Source organism: Oncorhynchus nerka, linkage group LG21 (assembly GCF_034236695.1).
Source record: "Oncorhynchus nerka isolate Pitt River linkage group LG21, Oner_Uvic_2.0, whole genome shotgun sequence".
Classification (NCBI taxonomy): Eukaryota; Metazoa; Chordata; class Actinopteri; order Salmoniformes; family Salmonidae; genus Oncorhynchus; species Oncorhynchus nerka.
In genome coordinates, this window is record NC_088416.1 from 19,962,927 (window position 1) to 19,988,117 (window position 25,191).

The following is a 25,191-nucleotide window of genomic DNA, read 5'->3' on the forward strand; positions in this document are numbered from 1 at the left end:
CCCTAACTGCTCCTGTAAGTCGCTCTGGATAAGAGCATCTGCTAAATGCTTACAAATGTAAATGTAAGCTTGTGGGCCGGCGGTACTGTTTGTTAGCTATGGTCCGGCGGGCTGGACATTGACCTCGACCAGCGGCATCATTAGTCGTGGACGGGCCGTCGGCGGCTGTCATTGCCCACTTGACAGAGTGATTCGCAGTAATTGCCCTGACCGCCGCGGGCTTGTTTGGGGGATTGGAAAGGCGGATGGATGGAGGGGGGAGGAGTGGTGATGCGATGTGTTTTTGTGTTTTTTTGTTGGTGGATTGGACAGGGGGGAAATGGATGGATGAAGGGAGGGGGAGCAGGGTTGCTATGGAGGTAGGGCGGTAGGGCGGTGGTGGGTTGTCAGTGAACTGACAGAGAAATTACTTTCTCTCTTTTCGCATCTGTATAATGGAGCTGGAGAGGGGGAAGGGAGGGCGAGTATGTAGCTGATGAGACCGACCCACGAGACCCATTCTCTGTCTGTACATGTCATGTACTCGTTCATTGAGTCACAGCCCCTAGGCCTGCTCATGATGCCATGTATATGCGTATGAAGACTACATGTTGTGTGTATTCTGTGCTTGTCATGTAAGAGGCTTTTCACTTGCCGGCACGTTCAACAACGAAAATGAATGCATTCAAGTACTTCTATAGGATATGATTATGTGTGTGTGGGGGGCGGGTTATGATATGTGTGTCGGTGTTCTTTGTATTTACTACATATTTGTCGTTACTAGAGGTCGACCGAATATGATTTTTCAACGCCGATACCGATTATTGGAGGACCAAAAAAGCCGATACCAATTAATCGGCCGATTTTTTTTTTAGAATTTATTTGTATTATTATTTTTTTTTTTTAACATGTATTTTTTATTTTTTTATATATTTTTTTAACATGTTTTATTTTTTATTTGTAGTAACGACAATTACAACAATACTGAATTAACACTTATTTTAACTTAATATAATACATCAATAAAATCAATTTAGCCTCAAGTAAATAATGAAACATGTTCAAGTTGGTTTAAATAATGCAAAAACAAAGTGTTGGAGAAGAAAGTAAAAGTGCAGTATGTGCTATGAAAGAAAGCTAACGTTTAAGTTCCTTGCTCAGAACATGAGAACATATGAAAGCTGGTGGTTCCTTTTAACATGAGTCTTCAATTTTCCCAGGTAAGAAGTTTTAGATGGTAGTTATTATAGGAATTATAGGACTATTTCCCTCTATACCATTTGTATTTCATTAACCTTTGACTATTAGATGTTCTTATAGGCACTTTAGTATTGCCAGTGCAACAGTATAGCTTCCGTCCCTCTCCTCGCCCCTACCTGGGCTCGAACCAGGAACACATCGACAATAGCGATGTGCTGTTGAGAGCAAGGGGAATAACTACTCAAGTCTCAGAGCGAGTGACGTTTGAAACGCTATTAGCGCGCACCCTGCTAACTAGCTAGCCATTCCACATCGGTTACACCAGCCATTAGGCTGATGTGCTTGCAAAGAGCTGCTGGCAAAACGCACAAAAATGCTGTTTGAATGAATGCTTACGAGCCTGCTGCTGCCTACCATCGCTCAGTTAGACTGCTCTATCAAATTATAGACTTAATGATAACATAACACACAGAAATACGAGCCTTTGGTGATTAATATGGTCGAATCCGGAAACTATCACTTCGAAAACAAAACATTTATTATTTCAATGAAATACGGAACCGTTCGGTATTTTATCTAATGGGTGGCATCCCTAAGTCTAAATATTCTTGTTACATTGCACAACCTTCAATGTTATGTCATAATTACGTAAAATTCTGGCAAATGAGTTCGCAATGAGCCAGGCTGACCAAACTGTTGCATATACCCTGACTCTGCGTGCAATGAACACAAGAGAAGTGACACAATTTCACCTGGTTAATATTGCCTGCTAACCTGGATTTCTTTTAGTTAAATATGCAGGTTTAAAAATACACTGCTCAAAAAAATAAAGGGAACACTTAAACAACACAATGTAACTCCAAGTCAAATTTCCATTGATTATTTTTGTTTGATTTTGTTGTCAGCACATTCAACTATGCAAAGAAAAAGTATTTAATAAGAATATTTCATTCATTCAGATCTAGGATGTGTTATTTTAGTGTTCCCTTTATTTTTTTGAGCAGTGTAATTACTTCTGTGTATTGATTTTAAGAATGGCATTGGTGTTTATGGTTAGGTACAGTCGTCCAACGATTGTGCTTTTTTCGCAAATGCGCTTTTGTTAAATCTTCCCCCAGCGTTGATTATATGCAACGCCGGACACGCTAGATAAACTAGTAATATCATCAACCATAAATAGTGATTATGATTGATTGTTTTTTTATACGATAAGTTTAATGCTAGCTAGCAACTTACCTTGGCTTCGACTGCATTTGCGTAACAGGCTTGCTCCTCGTGGAGTGCAATGAGAGGCAGGTGGTTAGAGCACTGGACAAGTTTACTGTAAGGTTGCAAGTTTGGATCCCCCGAGCTGACAAGGTGAAAATCTGTCGTTCTGCCTCTGAACAAGGCAGTTAACCCACCGTTCCTAAGCTGTCACTGAAAATAAGAATGTGTTCTTAACTGACTTGCCGAGTTAAATAAAGGTATAACAAAACAAAAAAAAGGCAAAAAATTTGTTAGGAAAACTTGAAATTGGCCGATTAATCGGTCGACCTCTACTATGGATCGATGTGTACGACAGCGTGTTCCAGTTCACGCCAATATCCGGAAACTTCGCACAGCCATTGAGGGGTGAAACAACAGTCCATAGACCACAATCAACAGCCTGATCAACTCTATGCGAAGGAGACGTGTTGCGCTGCATGAGGCAAATGGTGGTCACCCCTACCTTTTTTTAACGGTGTCTGTGACCAACAGATGCATGTCTGGATTCCCAGTGATGTCAAATTCATAGATTGGGGCATAATGAATTTATTTCAATTGACTGATTTCCGTATATGAACTGTTAACTCAGTAAAATCTTTGAAATTGTTGCATTTATATGAGAGAGACTGTGTGAGAGAGAGAGAGAGAGACTGTGAGAGAGAGAGAGAGAGAGAGACTGTGAGAGAGAGAGAGACAGAGAGAGAGACTGTGAGATACTGACTCTCGTGGAGAGCTATGCGTACTAAAGCTAATATCTTCTCTCTCTTTCTTATTATAGATGCCTATGTCACTGCCATGGCAGACCACTGCTTTTGGAGGTTAATAGCAGCCTGACACAGCTGTTTCTTCGGGGTTAGGGCTTCGCCACGGTGCAAGGTAAGCCTCTTCCATGGTGCTTGGCTGTATGCCAACGATATGCTCTAATCTATGCCAAATAATCAGTCCGCTTTTAGAGTCAGGTGTGGCATTGGGAATGGGTGTGTGTGTACACTATGTGAACAGGTGTGTGTTCTCATGCATATAAAACACGTTTTTGTCTTTCTGTTTGTGGAAGGAGTGCATGAGTGAACTCCTATGTAGTGTGTGTGTGTGCGCAAGCATGTGGTACTTGTGTGTGTTTATCCTCAAATAACCTCTCTGGATGTCGTTTCGCCACACCAAAATATGTTTAGTTGCCTGGGAATGCCAGGGGGGGAGAGCGGAGACGAGGAAGAGGGGGGAACGAGAGGAAAGCATGAAAAAGACCGTTGGAAAAGGAACGAGAGTGGGAGAAAAAGAGGGAGTCCCTCTATCCCTTGGCTGTGTAGTCCAGCCTGTTCTAGCCGGATTTCCAGCCTGTTCTAATTTCAACTTTGTTCTAATTTCCACTCTCCCAGGAACACACACACACACGATCCCAATCACGATCCCAATCGCGGACTCACACAGACGAATCCAGACTCGAACGGACACGTGGATACAGGAACACACCAAAAATACACTGTCACCCTGCACTCACAGGGACCAATTCATACAGGCCGCGTCAATGCATTTTTCCAAACCCATTCAACCTACAGTGTAGTGTACCCACAGGCAACCAGACATATTCATTCACATGTATCGGTCTTTCACTGGCCGACCTTGCACCAGCAGGAACAACTCAACTGACTAGAGCTGCAAGGCTTCTACAGCTACGGCCAGCGACGGCTAGCGCAGCCGTTCTCTCATTCTCATGCCCCCGTCCCCCCCCGTCCCCCGTCCCCCCCCCCCGTCGTGTATAAAGGTGAGCTCAGCGCTATCCCTCATCTCGCTGTCCCCATCCTATGTTTATCACTACACACACACACACTGGCAAACTCTGGTGTTATCATCTAGGCTTCCTCCCCAGCCCCACTGGGACTCGTGCCCAGCTTTTGATGTTGCTCAGCTCAAAAAGAGCTCTCTCACACTGACGACGACACACTGCTGTTAGACTTGAGGCCCTGTTCCCCGCCTACAAGAGGAGGGGAATCTGAGGAGCGGAGTGATGAAAGAGATCTACTTTTCAATTCATACTACATCCTTGCCTTACCGTTCGTTGTGGCAGGCAACGCGCCGGTCGTGGTCCGCAGCTCCAGTTGACAAACGCTTAAACAACCTGAGTGACTTTTCTCCTGAAACGTCTTAGCACTCTTGAACACTGCAAAAAAAAATCACAAGGATGTCCAGACAAAGGGTTTCTTTTCTTGTCCGTACACGTTCGGTTAGCTGACAATACACAGCCGACTCTTGCTAGCTAGCTAGCTAGCTAGCTAACGTCATGCTTCATGATCAAGTAACGTTAGCAAATCAATAATGACCGTTTACCCCTCCCGTTCGAATAAAAAAAGGAAAAGTTGAGTAAAATGTCTTTCTCTCTTCAATTTACTCTCTTCATTCTCTCTCTTCATTTAGCCCCCCTCTCTCTCTTTCTATACCTAAATTACTAACCCTTTCCCTCCACTCTTCTCTCTCTCTCTAACCCTTTCCCTCCACTCTTCTCTCTCTCTAACCCCAACCCTTTCCCTCCACTCTTCTCTCTCTCTAACCCCAACCCTTTCCCTCCACTCTTCTCAATCTCTAACCCCAACCCTTTCCCTCCACTCTTCTCTCTCTTACCCCAACCCTTTCCCTCCACTCTTCTCTCTCTCTAACCCCAACCCTTTCCCTCCACTCTTCTCTCTCTCTTACCCCAACCCTTTCCCTCCACTCTTCTCAATCTCTAACCCCAACCCTTTCCCTCCACTCTTCTCAATCTCTAACCCCAACCCTTTCCCTCCACTCTTCTCTCTCTCTTACCCCAACCCTTTCCCTCCACTCTTCTCTCTCTTACCCCAACCCTTTCCCTCCACTCTTCTCTCTCTCTAACCCCAACCCTTTCCCTCCACTCTTCTCTCTCTCTTACCCCAACCCTTTCCCTCCACTCTTCTCTCTCTCTACCCCAACCCTTTCCCTCCACTCTTCTCAATCTCTAACCCCAACCCTTTCCCTCCACTCTTCTCTCTCTCTCTAACCCTAACCCTTTCCCTCCACTCTTCTCTCTCTCTCCAACCCTTTCCCTCCACTCTTCTCTCTCTCTTACCCCAACCCTTTCCCTCCACTCTTCTCTCTCTCTTACCCCAACCCTTTCCCTCCACTCTTCTCAATCTCTAACCCCAACCCTTTCCCTCCACTCTTCTCTCTCTCTTACCCCAACCCTTTCCCTCCACTCTTCTCTCTCTCTAACCCCAACCCTTTCCCTCCACTCTTCTCTCTCTCTTACCCCAACCCTTTCCCTCCACTCTTCTCTCTCTCTAACCCCAACCCTTTCCCTCCACTCTTCTCTCTCTCTTACCCCAACCCTTTCCCTCCACTCTTCTCTCTCTCTAACCCCAACCCTTTCCCTCCACTCCACTTCTCTCTCTCTTACCCCAACCCTTTCCTCCACTCTTCTCTCTCTCTAACCCCAACCCTTTCCCTCCACTCTTCTCAATCTCTAACCCCAACCCTTTCCTCCACTCTTCTCTCTCTCTCTAACCCTAACCCTTTCCCCACTCTTCAACCCTTTCCATCCACTCTTCTCTCTCTCTAACCCCAACCCTTTCCCTCCACTCTTCTCTCTCTCTCTCTCTCTCTCTCTCTCTAACCCTAATCTTTTCTCTCTCAAATCAAAGTTTATTTGTCACGTGCGCAGAATACAACCGGTGTAGACCTTACAGTGAAATGCTTACTTAAAAATGTGTGTGTGTGTGTGTGTGTGTGTGTGTGTGTGTGTGTAGGTAAGTAAAGAAATAAAACACAAAAAAAGAGCAGCAAGGCTATATACAGACACCTGTTAGTCAGGTTTATTGAGGTAGTATGTACATGTAGGTATCGTTAATGTGACTATGCATATATAATGAACAGAGAGTAGCAGAAGCGTAAAAAGAGGGGTTGGCGGGTGGTGGGACACAATGCAGATCGCCCGGTTAGCCAATGTGCGGGAGCACTGGTTGGTCTGGCCAATTTATGTAGTATGTACAGGAATGTATAGTTAAAGTGACTATGCATATAAGATAAACAGAGAGTAGCAGCAGCGTACAAGAGGGGTTGGGGGGCACACAATGCAAATAGTCCGGGTAACCATTTGGTTACCTGTTCAGGAGTCTTATGGCTTGGGGGTAAAAACTGTTGAGAAGCCTTTTTGTCCTAGACTTGGCACTCCGGTACCTCTTGCCATGCGGTAGTAGAGAGAACAGTCTATTTAATTTTTTAAATTTGACCTTTATTTTACTAGGCAAGTCAGTTAAGAACAAATTCTTATTTTCAATGACGGCCTAGGAACAGTGGGTTAACTGCCTGTTCAGGGGCAGAACGACAGATTTGTACCTTGTCAGCTCGGGGATTCGAACTTGCAACCTTTCGGTTACTAGTTCAACGCTCTAACCACTAGGCTATCCTGCCGCCCCGATTGGGGAGGCTGGGGTCTTTGACAATTTTTATGGCCTTCCTCTGACACCGCCTGGTGTAGAGGTCCTGGATGGCAGGCAGCTTTGCCCCAGTGATGTACTGGACCGTACGCACTACCCTCTGAAGGGCCTTGGGGTCGGAGGCCGAGCAATTGCCGTACCAGGCAGTGATGCAACCGGTCAGGATGCTCTCGATGTTGCAGCTGTAGAACCTTTTGAGGATCTCAGGACCCATGCTAAATCTTTTTAGTTTCCTGAGGGGGAATAGGCTTTGTCGTGCCCTCTTCACGACTATCTTGGTGTGTTTGGACCATTCTAGTTTGTTGTTGATGTGGACACCAAGGAATTTGAAGCTCTCAACATGCTCCACTACAGCCCCGTCGATGTGAATGGGGACATACTCGGTGCTCCTTTTCCTGTAGTCCACAATCATCTCCTTAGTCTTGGTTACGAAGTTATTCTGGCACCAAACGGCCAGGTCTCTGACCTCCTCCCTATAGGCTGTCTCGTCGTTGTCGGTGATCAGGCCTACCACTGTTGTCGTCAGAAAACGTAATGATGGTGTTGGAGTCATGCCTGGCCATGCAGTCGTGGGTGAACAGGGAGTACAGGAGGGGACTGAGCACGAACCCCTGGGGAGCTCCAATGTTGAGGATCAGCGTGGCAGATGTGTTGCTACCTACCCTCACCATCTGGGGGCGGCCTGTCAGGAAGTCCAGGATCCATTTGCGGAGGGAGGTGTTTAGTCCCAGGTTCCTTAGCTTGGTGATGAGCTTTGAGGGTACTATGGTGTTGAACGCTGAGCTGTAGTCAATGAACAGCATTCTCACATAGGTGTTCAGGTTGGAGTCCATTAGAGAATGCATCATATGTCGATCTGTTTGGGCGGTATGCAAATTAGGGTGGGTCTAGGGTTTCTGGGATAATGGTGTTGATATGAGCCATTACCAGCCTTTCAAAGCACTCCATGGCTACGGACGTGACTGCTACGGGTCTGTAGTCATTTAGGCAGGTTGCCTTTGTGTTCTTGGGCACAGTGACTATGGTGGTCTGCTTGAAGGATGTTGGTATTACAGACTCAATCAGGGACATGTTAAAAATGTCAGTGAAGACACCTGCCAGTTGGTCAGCACATGCCCGGAGCACATGTCCTGTTAATCCTTCTGGCCCCGCAGCCTTGTATATGTTGACCTGTTTAAAGGTCTTACTCACGTCTGCTACGGAGAGTGTGATCACAGTCGTCCGGAACAACTGATGCTCTCATGCATGCCTCAGTGTTGCTTGCCTCGAAGCGAGCATTGAAGTGATTTAGCTCGTCTGGTATTCTTGTATCACTGGGCAGCTCGCGGCTGTGCTTCCTTGTGTAGTCTGTAATAGCTTGCAAGCCCTGCCACATCCTACGAGCGTCGGAGCCGGTGTAGTATGATTCAATCTTAGTCCTGTATTGATGCTTTGCCTGTTTGATGGTTCGTCACAGGGCATAGCGGGATTTCTTGTAAGCTTCCGGGTTACCCTTTAGCTCAGTGTGAATGTTGCCTGTAATCCATGGCTTCTGGATGGGGTATGTACGTACAGTCACTGTGGGGACGACGTCCTCAGTGCACTTATTGATAAAGCCAGTGACTGATGTGGTGTATTCCTCAATGTCATCGGAAGAATCCCGGAAAATGTTCCAGTCTGTGATAGCAAAACAGTCCTGTAGTTTAGCATCTGTTTCATCTGACCATTTTTTTAATAGACCGAGTCACTGGTGCTTCATGCTTTACTTTTTGCTTGTAAGCAGGAATCAGGAGGATAGAGTTGTGGTCGGATTTACCAGGGAGGGAGAACTCTGTACGCGTCTCTGTGTGTGGAGTAAAGGTGGTCTAGAATTGTTTTCCCTCTGGTTGCACATTTAACATGTTGATAGAGATTAGGTAGAACTGATTTAAGTTTCCCTGCATTAAAGTCTCCGGCCACTAGTAGCGCCGCCTCTGGGTGAGTGGTTTCCTGTTTGCTTATTTCCTTATACAGCTGACTGAGTGCGGTCTTAGTGTCTGCATCTGTCTGTGGAGGTAAATAAACAGCCACGAAAAGTATAGCTGAGAACTCTCCAGGCAAGTAGTGTGGCCTCTCTCTCTCTAATTTTTTTCATTTTTATACTGTGTTATTGACTTGTTTATTGTTTACTCCATGTGTAACTCTGTGTTGTTGTCTGTGTCACACTGCTTTGCTTTATTTTGGCCAGGTCGCAGTTGTAAATGAGAACTTGTTATCAACTAGCCTACCTGGATTAAATAAAGGTGAAATAAATCAAATTAAAACCTTAACCCTTTCTCTCTCTCTCGCTCGCTCTCTCTCCCTCTCTCTCGCTCTCTCTCCTCTCTCTCCTTTCTCTTTCTCTCTCGCTCTCTCTCTCTCGCTCCACCTGTCTTTCTACGAAGTGTACAGATCAGATCTTTCCTAGAAAATCCTTGTCCTAACTATTATGTATGGAGTGCATTTTAATGGTACTGTGTGCTAATGGTACAGGGTTCTAATGGTTCTCTTCAAGGACAGTCTATTATGGTTTGTTCTAATTGGTATGCACTCAGTTGGAGTTTTCCTTTCAGGTGCATATAGCCTTTTACTGCCTGCATGTAGATTGAATTTACATTAGTGCGGTGTGTTCCCATTGCATTAGCATTCAAATACACTCACATATGGAAGGATGTGCCTGTATGCATGGTAACGCAATGCCCAGAACAATGCCATGGTGGCACAGTGTAGTACCACACTTTGTTTGTTTACACACACGCACGCACATGCATTCGGTACAGACAGGCAGACAGAGACAGACAGACAGGCATGCAGGCAGACAGACAGACAGGCAAACAGGCAGACAGGCAAGCAGGCAGACAGACAGAGAGACAGACAGACAGACAGGCAGACAGGCAGGCAGACAGGCAGGCAGGCAGACAGACAGACAGACAGGACAGACAGACAGACAGACAGACAGACAGACAGACAGACAGACAGACAGACAGACAGACAGACAGACAGACAGACACTGCTTGAGCGCGAAGCTGTGGCCATTACGTTACTGTAGGATGTTGAAGGGGGTCTGTTTTAATAAGACGTCTCTAATGACAGTGTAAACCCTCCCGGGCAGAATCTCTCCACTTCTCCCTCAGTCAGAACACACACACACACACACACACACACAGCCTGCACTGTTTTGGCTCTTCACACCACACATCCAGCTTCTGTTTTGGGTTTTCTCTGTACTCTTAGCTTTAATCCGACCATGACACACACACACACACACACACCCACGTCGTACACACAGCAGTTCTCTCTCTGCGGGGCTTATCACACCACCCCTACCCTGTGTTTACAGTGTGTTTGAGGTATTTGCTGTGTAAGCCAAGACAGGTTGACCTTGAGTTAGAATGTCACCGTGTAATGTAGTTCCCTGACTGCTCCACGTGGCTTTGCTGGGTCGTGTTCAGGTGGGCCTTTTTTGTGTCTGGTCCTTCTATACACACATTCACCATCAAGCCATATACGATGCTGTGTGAATTCGGGAGGTATTTTCTGGCCTGTGTTCAAAAAAGGGGAAAGTCCTCTCTTCTCCAGCCGTCCCTCGAGGTGACAACCACGAGTGGGATGGCTTAGGGTGAGGTTCTCTTCACCCTCATCTCCCCCTCCCTCCCTCCCTCCGTCCCCCACCCTCTAATCTCTTATGTCTATCCAAGACTGATTGTTGTGTGGGAATCCCGGGGTTGTCGCGGAAACCGTGGTCACATGACGCGGCGGTTGGTGACGAATGATCCAATAACCCTCCTCACCCCCCCCGCCTCCACTCCTAAAAAGCGCCACGGGCACTGCTCTGATTTAAACTTCACCCTTTCTATCTATCATCAGCTCCCTCCCCCCTTCCCTTTCTCTCCTGGTCCTCCCTTTCTCCATCTCACTTCCTCGCTCCGCTCCTCGCCTCTCGTCCCTCCCTCTCTTCACATAATGGATACCATTTCCAAAGTGCAATATCGAGAGCTGGGGGTGGAGGGGACGGCAGGAAGGATGGAGGGAAAGGGGGAAGGATGGGGAGAAAGGGGGAAGGATGGGGAGAAAGCGGGATTTGCCTTAAGCCATCATCCTCCTTCAATGTCAGACAGAAGAGGCAGAAGGGTCTTCTCTCTCTTTCTCGCTCTTGCTTTCTCTTTATCTCTGTCTCTCTCTCCTCTATTCTCTCTCTCTCTCTGTGCATGTGCGTGCATGTGTGTGTGTGTGTGTGTGTGTGTGTCATAGCAAAGTGAGTTGGGCTCTCTGTTCAATTTCAGGTCCTCTCAACTCAATTAGACATGGCATTTCCAAATGGGTGGCATTTCAATGCCTGAATTGAAATGGAACGCAGCCCAGTGCTGAAACTGAATTTAGCTCAATTCTGAAATTAAACGGAGGCCGCAGCTCCTATTATTTCCCTGGGTGAATGAGGTCTCGGTGGCTCTGCTAGCTTGGCTTAGTTTGGGTTGGCTTGGTGTGATCTGACAGGGTCCTAAAGATATGGGGGAGAGGAGCAGAGTAGACAGACCCTGTAACAGGATTATCTGTGTGTGAGCTGGGTGACACTCTAAAAGAGATGTCTGCACTCTGCACACACTGTTCTGGTTTCTTTCTGGCTCTGCTCAGGCACTAACTGGAGGGGAGAGATTTCAGGAGAAAGATGTGAGGACACACAGGCTTGTACATACTCAGGTGATCACATACAGCGTCAGACACACAGGCTGCGTTTAGACAGGCAGCCCAATTCTGATCTTTTTTTTTTCTTCCACTGACTGGTCTTTTGACCAATCAGATCAGCTCTGAAAAGGGGCTGGTGTGAAAAGATCTGATGTGATTGATCTGTGCAGTCACATACACACAGTTTACTCACACAAATTCAAATTATGGAAGATTACACACACACAGTGTGTCTCTATTCAGAACCAATAATTACATCTGAAGCTCAGTTATCTCTCGCCCCCAACCTCTCTGCCCCCCCCCCTCCACTCCGCCCCCTTCACAAACAAATTGTGTAACAGGCTTTGAAGTGAAGGATGGCTTTTTTGTCCCTCTCCCCCCATCCTGCATTCCCATGTTATATAATGTGCCCAAATGCTTTATTTCATTGTGCTGCTCATTGCCGCTTCTCTCTTCTCTCTCTCTTCCTCTCTCTTCTCTCTCGTTTTCCTCTCTTCTCTCTCTCTTCCTCTCTCTTATCTCTCGTTCCCCTCTCTCTTCTCTCTCGTTCCCCTCTCTCTTCTCTCTCGTTCCCCTCTCTCTTCTCTCTCGTTTCCCTCTCTCTTCTCTCTCGCTCATCTCTCCTTTCTCTTCTTTCTCTCTCTCTCTCTCTCTCTCTCTCTCTCTCTCTGCCTCTCTCGCTTTGCCTCTCTCTGCCTGTCTCTCTCTCTCTGCCTGTCTCTCTCTCTCTCTCTCTCTCTCTCTCTGCCTCTCTCGCTTTGCCTCTCTCTGCCTGTCTCTCTCTCTCTGCCTGTCTCTCTCTCTCTGCCTGTCTCTCTCTCTGCCTCTCTGCCTCTCTCTGCCTCTCTGCCTCTCTCTCTCTCTCTGCCTGTCTCTCTCTCTCTCTGCCTGTCTCTCTCTCTGCCTGTCTCTCTCTGCCTCTCTGCCTCTGTCTCTCTCTCCTCTCTCTCTGCCTCTCTCTCTCTCTCTCTCTGCCTGTCTCTCTCTCTCTGCCTGTCTCCTCTCTGCCTCTCTCTCTGCCTGTCTCTCTCTCTCTCTCTCTGCCTCTCTCTCTCTCTCTCTCTGCCTCTCTCTCTCTCTGCCTCTCTCTCTCTCTCTCTCTGCCTCTCTCTCTCTGCCTGTCTCTCTCTCTCTCTGCCTGTCTCTCTCTCTCTCTGCCTCTCTCTCTCTCTCTCTCTGCCTCTCTCTCTCTCTCTCTCTGCCTCTCTGCCTCTCTCTCTCTCTCTCTCTCTCTCTGCCTCTCTCTCTCTCTCTCTCTCTGCCTCTCTCTCTCTCTCTCTCTCTCTCTCTCTGCCTCTCTCTCTCTCTCTCTCTCTGCCTCTCTCTCTCTCTCTCTCTCTGCTGCTCTCTCTCTCTCTCTCTGCCTCTCTCTCTCTCTCTCTCTGCCTCTCTCTCTCTGCCTGTCTCTCTCTCTCTCTCTCTGCCTGTCTCTCTCTCTCTCTGCCTGTCTCTCTCTCTCTCTGCCTGTCTCTCTCTCTCTCTGCCTCTCTCTCTCTCTCTCTCTGCCTCTCTCTCTCTCTCTCTCTCTCTCTCTCTGCCTCTCTCTCTCTCTCTGCCTCTCTGCCTCTCTCTCTGCCTCTCTCTCTCTCTCTCTCTCTCTCTCTCTCTCTCTCTCTCTCCTGTCTCTCTCTCTCTGCCTGTCTCTCTCTCTCTCTCTCTCTGCCTAATTAGGTCAGAGACTGTTCTGTCTGCACAGCCCCTGTTCCCGTTGTTGTTTTATTTGCCTGTTCTCTATCTCCCCCCCTTTCTTCTTTTTGGGACATTGGAATGTTTTGCTTTTAACCCTTAGTCGGCCATTTTGTTGCTCAAAGACAGACATATTATACTGTCTTATAATACGATTCAAAACAGTACAAATGTGTTATCCCTTCAGGCGATATTCACCCATTTTTACACCGAGGTCTTCAATGGGCGCACGCTGCAATAGAGAGTAACCCTGCAAAACATTTTCCCTTGGTTTCCTATGTAATATGTTCACAACATGAACCTCTTCCCTATCTTTTGTTCCCAGTTGTAATTCCGGGTTTAATATTCCCTGAGTAGGTTCAGTCTTGGCTGGAACGTGTATTTTTTTGGGGGGGGCGATTGTTTGTCATTTCCCGTCCACTGTTTAATTATCCTTATTAGCAACTTGGCACTTTCATAGTAAGCAGAAAGAGGAAGATGCCCGGCGGTGTCAATCACATGACATGAAGGAATGTAGGCCATGCAAAGCGTTTCATCGGTTGTCCTCTTGTTCACCGTTTGTACCATGAGGATGATCGAGACCTCGCTCCTGTGTTTCACGCAATCTATTGCTTTTTACCACGTCAAATTGATGCCTTCTGGAATTGTCTCGAGACCTGTGTGATTAAAGGCATACACACACACACATACACACACACACGCATAGTAGTACATGCATGATATTGTGCTCCGACTGTTTAAAAAAAAAAAAAAAAAAAAAAAATGTAATTGCTCTGAGTTATTATGAATCATATTGAATTGAATTTGATTGAAAACCCACTGCTGCAGTATGTTTGACTGTCGCTATTCATCCTCTGTCATTCACACCGATTGGATGTCACCACATGTGGGTGGTGCGTAATGTCCTCCGCCCGATCATCTACATCGGGTGTACAAAACGTGAGACACACCTTCCCTAGGATAGAGTTGCACTCCCTTCTGCCCTCAGAACAGCCTCGATGTGTCGGGACATGGACTCTACAGGCCGTCGAAAGCATTCTACAGGGGACGCTGGCCCATGTTGACTCCAGTGCTTCCCACAGTTGTGTCAACTTGGCTGGTAGTAGATCTCGACCCTGAAAAGCCCGTTCCCATCTCATCCCACAGATGTTCAATTGAATTGAGATCTGGTGGCTGGGCAGGCCACTGCAGTAAGCTGAATTTACTGTCCTGTCCGCGGGACCGTACCTGGACAGTCCTAGCCTTGTGGCGTGGGGCATTATTCTGCAGGAGAAAAATCTATTCGCAAATGGGTACACTGCTGCCATGAAGGGGTACACTGCTGCCATGAAGGGGTGCACTGCTGCCATGAAGGGGTGCACTGCTGCCATGAAGGGGTACACTGCTGCCATGAAGGGGTACACTGCTGCCATGAAGGGGTGCACTGCTGCCATGAAGGGTGCACTGCTGCCATGAAGGGGCACACTGCTGCCAAAGGGTGCACTGCTGCCATGAAGGGGTACAAGGGGTACTGCTGCCATGAAGGGTGCACTGCTGCCATGAAGGGTGCACTGCTGCCATGAAGGGGTACACTGCTGCCATGAAGGGGTACACTGCTGCCATGAAGGGGTGCACTGCTGCCATGAAGGGGTGCACTGCTGCCATGAAGGGGTGCACTGCTGCCATGAAGGGGTACACTGCTGCCATGAAGGGGTGCACTGCTGCCATGAAGGGGTGCACTGCTGCCATGAAGGGGTACACTGCTGCCATGAAGGGGTACACTGCTGCCATGAAGGGGCACTATGAAGGGGTACACTGCTGCCATGAAGGGGTGCACTGCTGCCATGAAGGGTGCACTGCTGCCATGAAGGGGTACACTGCTGCCATGAAGGGGTGCACTGCTGCCATGAAGGGGTGCACTGCTGCCATGAAGGGGCTGCCATACACTGCTGCCATGAAGGGGTGCACTGCTGCCATGAAGGGGTACACTGCTGCCATGAAGGGGTACACTGCTGCCATGAAGGGGTACACTGCTGCCATGAAGGGGTGCACTGCTGCCATGAAGGGGTACACTGCTGCCATGAAGGGGTACACTGCTGCCATGAAGGGGTACACTGCTGCCATGAAGGGGTACACTGCTGCCATGAAGGGGTGCACTGCTGCCATGAAGGGGTGAAGGGGTACACTGCTGCCATGAAGGGCTGCCATGAAGGGGTACACTGCTGCCATGAAGGGGTACACTGCTGCCATGAAGGGGTACACTGCTGCCATGAAGGGGTACACTGCTGCCATGAAGGGGTGCACTGCTGCCATGAAGGGGTGCACTGCTGTCATGAAGGGGTGCACCTGATTGGCCATGACGTTCAGATATTCTGCTCCATACAGAGATAGTGCGGCCAGTGACCGAGACGATGCCCTATGGACGGAGTTCTGTTCTATGTTGTTGGAACTGTGCGGCCAGTGACAGACAGACACACACACAAATTATGTATTCTATTTCCATAGCGCTTTTCGTAGAATCTCAAGTCTTTGAAAGCTGCATGCTCCGAGAGTCAGTTCATGACTTGAGTGGAGGGAGCTGGACAGAGGATGGTGATGGAGTCTGCTGATGATCTTGTAGAGGGCAAGTCTGGGAACCAGCCTGAGTCTTATAGCCTCTTCCAGTCTGTGTAGCACCACTTGGCTGATGCCTCAGCAGCTCTGGATGCCAGAAAGCTCGTCACGCAAAGTTCAGAATAGTAGCCAGTCGTCCTCACTACGAGCCCTCTGCCTCGGCGCTGCTGTATTCCACTGTCTCCCGTTACTCTCAAGCTTCGGGCGACTCCTCAAATGATGTGGAATCGGCAGCCCAGGTGAGACCATGGTACTGCGTCCAGATGTATTTTTCAAACAAAAGCTTACTAGCCAAGCCAAAAGGTGTTAACCAGTCGGGTCAATCTGGAGAATCCATGGCTCAGAAACACCAGATATATGAAATTAAAACTCAACCTTATCATAAACAAAGGAGCTGACACACACACACTCACACACACTCACACACACTCGCATACTCCGTTGCATCCACATTCACATTACATGCATTGCCATTGACTCACTTTTGTGCTCACTCATCCACTTAATCTGCGCTCTCTCTCTCTCGCTCACACACACACACACACACACACACACACACACACACACACACACACTAGGGAACATGCTGTTCCTCAGCAATGGCACAGTAGGGATCAGCGGTGTGCGGTGGGACCTGGTTTTAGGGGCGGAGGAGTCGTACTTGGGTGGCTACGTCAAATCACATTTGTGTCTAAATGAAGAGTAGCTCTTCCTTTTATCTCCGTCCCTCTCTTTCGCTCCCTCTTTCTGTGTGTCCCCCCTCCCCTCCCGTACACTAGCTCTCTCAGCAACCGTCTTACATTGGTGTCTGGTTATGAGTTGTGAATACCACTGCGGGGAGGTGAGCTCCAGAGTCTTGTCGGTTTACGACATTGTGTGAGTGTGTGAAGGAGAGAGAGAGGCGGGAGTGTCTCCTTCTTCCCTTTTCTCCATTGGTCACCCATGTCCTTCTCTCACCCTTTCCTTTGCTGTCCTCCCCCACTCTCTCGCTCGATCTATCCATTTCCCGGTCTTTCCGTTTGCCTCTCCCCCTCTACTTTCCCTGTTGTCTAACCCTTTCTCTCTGGCATGCCTCTGTGTTCTGTGTGAGACAGGAAAACACTGGGTCACAAACTAAATCGCACTGGGACCCGAATCCTATCACCGATACACTGCATGACCAAAAGTATGTGGACATCTGCTCGTCGAACCAGTTTGGCACTGGTTTCGGGCGGATAGGCCTGGCTCGCAGTTGGTGTTCCAATTCATCCCAAAGGTGTACAATGGGGTTGAGGTCAGGGCTTTTTAATTTTTTAAACATTTAACTAGGCAAGTCAGTTAAGAAGAAATTCTTATTTTCAATGACGGCCTAGGAACAGTGGGTGAACTGCCTGTCCAGGGGCAGAACGACAGGTTTGTACCTTGTCAGCTCGGGGGTTTGAACTTGCAGCCTTCCTGTTACTGGTCCAACGCTCTAACCACTAGGCTACCCTGCCGCCCCGGCTTTGAGCAGGCCAGTTCTTCCACACCGATCTCGGCTAACCATTTCTGAATGGACCTCGCTTTGTGCACGGGGGCATTGTCATGCTGATGAAACAGGCCCTTCTCCAAACTGTTTCCCTTCACTGGAACTAAGGGTAGCTAGAGTTTCCCTTCACTGGAACTAAGGGTAGCTAGAGTTTCCCTTCACTGGAACTAAGGGTAGCTAGAGTTTCCCTTCACTGGAACTAAGGGCAGCTAGAGTTTCCCTTCACTGGAACTAAGGGTAGCTAGAGTTTCCCTTCACTGGAACTAAGGGCAGCTAGAGTTTCCCTTCACTGGAACTAAGGGTAAGGTTTCCCTTCAGCTAGAGTTTCCCTTCACTGGAACTAAGGGTAGCTAGAGTTTCCCTTCACTGGAACTAAGGGCAGCTAGAGTTTCCCTTCACTGGAACTAAGGGTAGCTAGAGTTTCCCTTCACTGGAACTAAGGGTAGCTAGAGTTTCCCTTCACTGGAACTAAGGGTAGCTAGAGTTTCCCTTGGCATTCGTAAAAAACAGATTTGTCCATCGGACTGCCAGATGGTGAAGCGTGATTCATCACTCCAGAGAACGTGTTTCCACTGCTCCAGACTCCAATGACAGCGAGCTTTACACCCCTCCAGCTGACGCTTGGAATTGCGCATGGTGATCTGACGCTTGTGTGCGGCTGCTTTGCCATGGAAACCAATTTCATGAAGCTCCCGACGAACAGTTATTGTGCTGACGTTGTTTTTGTCTGTGTGTGTGTTTGTGTTTGTGTGTGTATATAATATATATATATAGGGTATATCAACGAAGTTAACCCACTGTTCCGTTCAATGATGGCCGGTTCCTAGGCCGTCATTGAAAATAAGAATTTGTTCTCAACTGACTTGCCTAGTTAAGTAAAGGTAAAATAAATAAAATAAAATCTGATCGTACCCCAGATCTGGTTAGTGTGGGTGTGTGTGTATCCGCCCCTCTGCCACTATGCAGTGGTATGCCGACGTTATAGAGTTAGATTATGACTGTGTTTATTTATATGTCAATAGCTATGCACTGGTGTATATTCTGTATATTCTGTATATTCTGTATATTCTGTCTGTCTGTCTGTCTGTCTGTCTGTCTGTCTGTCTGTCTGTCTGTCTCAACCTATATGTGCAATGTCAGCTTCGTCATCATCATTCATCTCCAGTGTATATGGTGTTTGGTCCATACAGTCTCCTCCATGGTGGGGATCTTATAGCTTTATTACTGAGATTTACAGCCTCTTTATGGAGCATACTCCCACTAGAAGTGCCCCTCTGCTCTTAAACCAATGGCTCCTCATACTCAGTCTTTCCCACTGGAGGGGGGTGTGTGTGTGTGTGTGTCGTCATCCTTTAGGGCCTCTTTCTCAGCCCCAGCCCTCCTGGCCTCACTTCATTCCATTTGATTTCATTTCCTCCTTTAATGGCTGCCGAGCTTGGGAATGGACCATTACCCTCCCTCTACCTCCATCAACGCTACCTCTACCTCTCTCTACCTCCATCAACGCTACCTCTACCTCTCTCTACCTCCATCAACGCTACCTCTACCTCTCTCTACCTCCATCAACGCTACCTCTACCTCTCTCTACCTCCATCAACGCTACCTCTACCTCCATCAAAGCTACCTTTACCTCTCTCTACCTCCATCAACGCTACCTCTCTCTACCTCCATCAACGCTACCTCCCTCTACCTCCATCAACGCTACCTCTCTCTACCTCCATCAACGCTACCTCTCTCTACCTCCATCAACGCTACCCCTCTCTACCTCCATCAACGCTACCCCTCTCTACCTCCATCAACGCTACCTCTCTCTACCTCCATCAACGCTACCTCTCTCTACCTCCATCAACTCTACCTCTCTCTACCTCGCTCTACCTCCAACGCTACCGCTACCTCTCTCTACCTCCATCAACGCTACCTCTACCTCTCTCTACCTCCGTCAACGCTACCTCTACCTCTCTCTACCTCCATCAACGCTACCTCTACCTCCATCAAAGCTACCTTTACCACTCTCTACCTCCGTCAACGCTACCTCTACCTCTCTCTACCTCCATCAACGCTACCTCTACCTCTCTCTACCTCCATCAACGCTACCTCTACCTCTCTCTACCTCCATCAACGCTACCTCTACCTCTCTCTACCTCCAACGCTACCGCTACCTCTCTCTACCTCCATCAACGCTACCTCTACCTCTCTCTACTTCCATCAACGCTACCTCTACCTCTCTCTACCTCCATCAACTCTACCTCTCTCTACCTCCATCAACGCTACCTCTACCTCTCTCTACCTCCGTCAACGCTACCTCTACCTCTCTCTACCTCCATCAACGCTACCTCTACCTCCATCAAAGCTACCTTTACCTCTCTCTACCTCCATCAACGCTACCTCTACCTCTCTCTACCTCCATCAACGCTACCTCGCTCTACCTCCATCAACGCTACCTCTACCTCTCTCTACCTCCGTCAACGCTACCTCTACCTCTCTCTACCTCCATCAACGCTACCTCTACCTCCATCAAAGCTACCTTTACCTCTCTCTACCTCCGTCAACGCTACCTCTACCTCTCTCTACCTCCATCAACGCTACCTCTACCTCTCTCTACCTCCATCAACGCTACCTCTACCTCTCTCTACCTCCATCAACGCTACCTCTACCTCTCTCTACCTCCAACGCTACCGCTACCTCTCTCTACCTCCATCAACGCTACCTCTACCTCTCTCTACCTCCATCAACGCTACCTCTACCTCTCTCTACCTCCATCAACGCTACCTCTACCTCCATCAAAGCTACCTTTACCTCTCTCTACCTCCATCAACGCTACCTCTACCTCTCTCTACCTCCATCAACGCTACCTCCCTCTACCTCCATCAACGCTACCTCCCTCTTCCTCCATCAACGCTACCTCTCTCTACCTCCATCAACGCTACCTCTCTCTACCTCCATCAACGCTACCTCTCTCTACCTCCATCAACGCTACCTCTCTCTACCTCCATCAACGCTACCTCTCTCTATCTCCATCAACGCTACCTCTCTCTACCTCCATCAACGCTACCTCTCTCTACCTCCATCAACGCTACCTCTCTCTACCTCCATCAACGCTACCTCTCTCTACCTCCATCAACGCTACCTCTCTCTCTACCTCCATCAACGCTACCTCTCTCTACCTCCATCAACGCTACCTCTCGCTGCCTCCATCAACGCTACCTCGCTCTACCTCCATCAACGCTACCTCTACCTCTCTCTACCTCCATCAACGCTACCTCTACCTCCATCAAAGCTACCTTTACCTCTCTCTACCTCCGTCAACCTCCGTCAACTCTACCTCTCTCTCTACCTCCATCAACGCTACCTCTACCTCTCTCTACCTCCATCAACGCTACCTCTACCTCTCTCTACCTCCATCAACGCTACCTCTACCTCTCTCTACCTCCAACGCTACCGCTACCTCTCTCTACCTCCATCAACGCTACCTCTACCTCTCTCTACCTCCATCAACGCTACCTCTATCTCTCTCTACCTCCATCAACTCTACCTCTCTCTACCTCCATCAACACTACCTCTACCTCTCTCTACCTCCGTCAACGCTACCTCTACCTCTCTCTACCTCCATCAACGCTACCTCTACCTCCATCAAAGCTACCTTTACCTCTCTCTACCTCCATCAACGCTACCTCTACCTCTCTCTACCTCCATCAACGCTACCTCCCTCTACCTCCATCAACGCTACCTCCCTCTTCTTCCATCAACGCTACCTCTCTCTACCTCCATCAACGCTACCTCTCTCTACCTCCATCAACGCTACCTCTCTCTACCTCCATCAACGCTACCTCTCTCTATCTCCATCAACGCTACCTCTCTCTACCTCCATCAACGCTACCTCTCTCTACCTCCATCAACGCTACCTCTCTCTACCTCCATCAACGCTACCTCTCTCTACCTCCATTAACGCTACCTCTCTCTACCTCCATCAACGCTACCTCTCTCTACCTCCATCAACGCTACCTCTCTCTACCTCCATCAACGCTACCTCTCGCTGCCTCCGTCAACGCTACCTCGCTCTACCTCCATCAACGCTACCTCTACCTCGCTCTACCTCCATCAACGCTACCGCTACCTCTCTCTACCTCCATCAACGATACCTCTACCTCTCTCTACCTCCATCAACTCTACCTCTCTCTACCTCCATCAACTCTACCTCTCTCTACCTCCATCAACTCTACCTCTCTCTACCTCCATCAACTCTACCTCTCTCTACCTCCATCAACGCTACCTCTACCTCTCTCTACCTCCATCAACGCTACCTCTCTCTACCTACATCAACGCTGCCTCTACCTCTCTCTACCTCCATCAACGCTACCTCTACCACTCTCTACCTCCATCAACGCTACCTCTACCACTCTCTACCTCCATCAACGCTACCTCTACCTCTCTCTACCTCCATCAACGCTGCCTCTACCTCTCTCTACCTCCATCAACGCTGCCTCTACCTCTCTCTACCCCCATCAACGCTACCTCTACCACTCTCTACCTCCATCAACGCTGCCTCTACCTCTCTCTACCTCCATCAACGCTACCTCTACCTCTCTCTACCTCCTTCAACGCTGCCTCTACCTCTCTCTACCTCCATCAACGCTGCCTCTACCTCTCTCTACCTCCATCAACGCTACCTCTCTACCTCCATCAACGCTACCTCTCTACCTCTATCAACGCTACCTCTCTACCTCCATCAACGCTACCTCCCTCTTCCTCCATCAACGCTACCTCTACCTCTCTCTACCTCCATCAACGCTACCTCTCTACCTCCATCAACGCTACCTCCCTCTTCCTCCATCAACGCTGCCTCTACCTCTCTCTACCTCCATCAACGCTACCTCTCTCTACCTCCATCAACGCTACCTCTCTCTGCCTCCATCAACGCTACCTCTCTCTGCCTCCATCAACGCTACCTCGCTCTACCTCCATCAACGCTACCTCTACCTCACTCTACCTCCATCAACGCTACCGCTACCTCTCTCTACCTCCATCAATGCTACCTCTACCTCTCTCTACCTCCATCAACTCTACCTCTCTCTACCTCCATCAACTCTACCTCTCTCTACCTCCATCAACTCTACCTCTCTCTACCTCCATCAACGCTACCTCTCTCTACCTCCATCAACGCTACCTCTCTCTACCATCAACGCTACCTCTCTCTACCATCAACGCTACCTCTACCTCTCTCTACCTCCATCAACGCTACCTCTACCTCTCTCTACCTCCATCAACTCTACCTCTCTCTAACTCCATCAACGCTACCTCTCTCTAACTCCATCAACTCTACCTCGCTCTACCTCCATCAACGCTACCTCTACCTCTCTCTACCTCCATCAACTCTAACTCTCTCTACCTCCATCAACTCTACCTCTCTCTACCTCCATCAACTCTACCTCTCTCTACCTCCATCAACTCTACCTCTCTCTACCTCCATCAACACTACCTATACCTCTCTCTACCTCCATCAACGCTACCTCTACCTCTCTCTACCTCCATCAACGCTGCCTCTACCTCCATCAACACTACCTATACCTCTCTCTACCTCCATCAACGCTACCTATACCTCTCTCTACCTCCATCAACGCTACCTCTACCTCTCTCTACCTCCATCAACGCTGCCTCTACCTCCATCAACACTACCTCTACCACTCTCTACCTCCATCAACGCTGCCTCTACCTCTCTCTACCTCCATCAACGCTGCCTCTACCTCTCTCTACCTCCATCAACGCTGCCTCTATCTCTCTTTCTCTCTCTCTGTCCATCGGCGAGGGTTGCTAATGAATCGGGACATATTTGTTTAATGGCAAATTGCGGAGGCGAATGAGGGGAGAGAGATTTTTATTTTATTTTCACCCCCTCTTTCTTTCTCTCCTCTTTTTCTCTCTCTTTTCTATGGTTGAATGGTGTGTGTGTGTGTGTGTGTGTGTGTGTGTGTGTGTGTGTGTGTGTGTGTGTGTGTGGGTGTGTGTGTGTTTTTAAGCATGGGTCTGCTTATATGTGTCTATGTCACCGCAATAGGGCTGTTGCGGTGAACATATTATCGCCACACCGGCAGGCATGAGTCATTACCAATTCCACGTGACCGTTGAGTTTACGGTAAACTTTTTTATGCACTCGGGACATGCGTTGGTAGTACCCAACTCGCTAACGACCATCAGGTCGCTACTGGCCTGGTACTCAGGGCTCTGTTGTCCCTCTAACCACTCTGGCGTCAATCCAAATGCAAACAAAAAATCAAACACTTCTCATCATGACGGTGCTTTTAAATCTCACCTCACTGTGATTGAGCAGTTTGAAGGAAACTTCAACGACAGGTTGAAACTGAGTGGAAAACATGGTACTTGTGGATGTTGTTTCAAAGCCTAACAGAATGAAATGGACAGCGCTTTCTAAGGTGAGGATTCATTCAAAACAGCCGTAGGCATATTAGAGCTTATGCAAGCGCATACCAAACAAACGGAACTCAAATAATGATTGTGCCTTTAAACAACACATTGCCCTACCACATGTTACGCATGTTACGCATTGTTGTTAATCCACCTGGCGTGTCAGATTTTAAAAAAGCTTTTCGGCGAAAACTATCCAAGCGTTTATGTAAAGACATCTCTCTCAGTAGACAAAACATTACAAACAGCTAGCAGCCAAGTAGATTGGTCATGAAAGTCAGAAAAGCAATAAAATGAATTGCTTACCTTTGATGATCTTCGGATGTTTGCACTCACGAGACTCCCAGTTACACAATAAATGTCACAGTAAATGTCACCAGTGTCCACCATATCAGCGAAGGCTGCGAATTGCCAGGGACCTAACAATACGATATTATCACGATACTTTGGTGCCGATTCGAAATGTATTGAGATTCTCACGATTCTACATGTTTTGCGATTCCATACTGTGATTTTATTGCGTGTCGGTGTTCCAAACATATTGCTCACCATATATCTGCTACAGAGAGACGAGAGGACATGAGAAAACAAGTTTTGATCAGTCAGGGTAATAAAAGTGTGAAAACAAATGGTCTCCCTATTTTAAAAAGCAGAACAAGCTATGAAGGACAAATACTGGAGTTTTGGTGCAGGTATAGCCAACAATAAAAATATTGTACTGAAATGTAACTGAATCGATTTGTTGGCTTCAATCTCTTTTTTATTTGATGTGTTTGTGCATGTACTGTATATTGATAAATTAATCGTATGCTATACAAACATAAATAACATACATTATTCTTAACAAATCCAATCTGTTAGTTGGACTTATTACAGCCATTACTGAAATGGTTGATCCAGTTTAGATGGTTTGGGTAATGTAATTTATTCTTAATTCTAACCCATTCTGAATGCATATTGTGGGCGAAGACCAGTTCCAATTTGTGGATATCCCCACTCTGGCTGGATTCCAATAGAAACTGACATTGTTTTGCAAGCCAGCATGATGTGACTTGATGCTGGTGTTGTTGGTGACCAGCTTATGATGGTTACCAGTGTCCAAAACAGTGAATGCTGGTCACCAACAAAAAAAACATACACTTTGCTTATGTATGTATGTGTATGTGTTAGTGATGGGGGGGGGTCGATATAGTTACATATCGGGGTATTCTTTTTGACTATAGCAATATTGTTTTTGCGCTAGTTGGCTGTACTGGCACCAAAACTCCTTTTACAAATTTCTCTCCATCCCCTTTTTAAAAAGGGAGCCTATTTGATTTCAGCACAGTTATTTCCATGACTGATCAAAACTTGTTTTCTCATGTCTCTCTCTTGTCCCTCTGGTGTGGACATATGGAGAACAATATGTTCGGAACATCGATTTGGATTAAAATC

At 47.9% G+C, this 25,191-nt stretch overlaps 1 protein-coding gene across 1 annotated transcript in view; it reads left to right on the forward strand.

Moving 5' to 3' along the window:
• Positions 1-25,191, forward strand: part of LOC115104038 (retinoic acid receptor alpha-like) — a 178,397-nt gene that overhangs the window by 38,519 nt on the left and 114,687 nt on the right. The window contains exon 2 of the mRNA XM_029625188.2: positions 3,206-3,303. The gene's annotated coding sequence lies outside the window, so the exon portion shown is untranslated. The remainder of the gene's footprint in view (positions 1-3,205; positions 3,304-25,191) is intronic.